This window comes from Lupinus angustifolius, chromosome LG09, assembly GCF_001865875.1.
Source record: "Lupinus angustifolius cultivar Tanjil chromosome LG09, LupAngTanjil_v1.0, whole genome shotgun sequence".
NCBI lineage: Eukaryota > Viridiplantae > Streptophyta > Magnoliopsida > Fabales > Fabaceae > Lupinus > Lupinus angustifolius.
The window spans coordinates 15,479,890-15,480,477 of NC_032017.1; positions in this window are offsets into that span (position 1 = coordinate 15,479,890).

The following is a 588-nucleotide window of genomic DNA, read 5'->3' on the forward strand; positions in this document are numbered from 1 at the left end:
TGGAACTCTCTCGCTTGGGCGAGAGATGTCTCGCTTGAGCGAGGAGAGGCCTCGCTTGGGCGATAGTACCTTCGCCTAGGCGAGGAAGGCTAAAGTTTATTTGAGATTTAAAGATGAATTGTCGCTTGGGCGACTAGTCCCTGCTTTGGCGAGGGACAGTGTGGAAAGATTGAAATAAGATGATGTTGTAAACAATGCGATGAACCCGTGTAGGGTGTGTTGTGATATAAAAGTTTTGGAATGAGATCATGGCTTAGATGAGAAGCATGACTCTACAAAAGTGTGAAAGCATTGTTTATCTCTATGCCTTGTTGGGCAAGTATCCGACTTGAGGTCGTGAACTAGGGGGGTTACCCTAGTAAGGATACATGATATCATGGAACAACGATCGACTGACCATAAGAGACCTGATCATGTGACCGTCCAGGATTATTCGGTGATGGGTTGTAGTGAATGAGATGTTACCTTGAGCATGTGCAGTTGACGTACTATCAGGTCCCACGAGAAGCATTCCTTGTCGGGAGATGGCTTAAGGATGGGCCGATCATGTGTTTGATTAATACATTTGCATTTGATTCTGATTAAGAA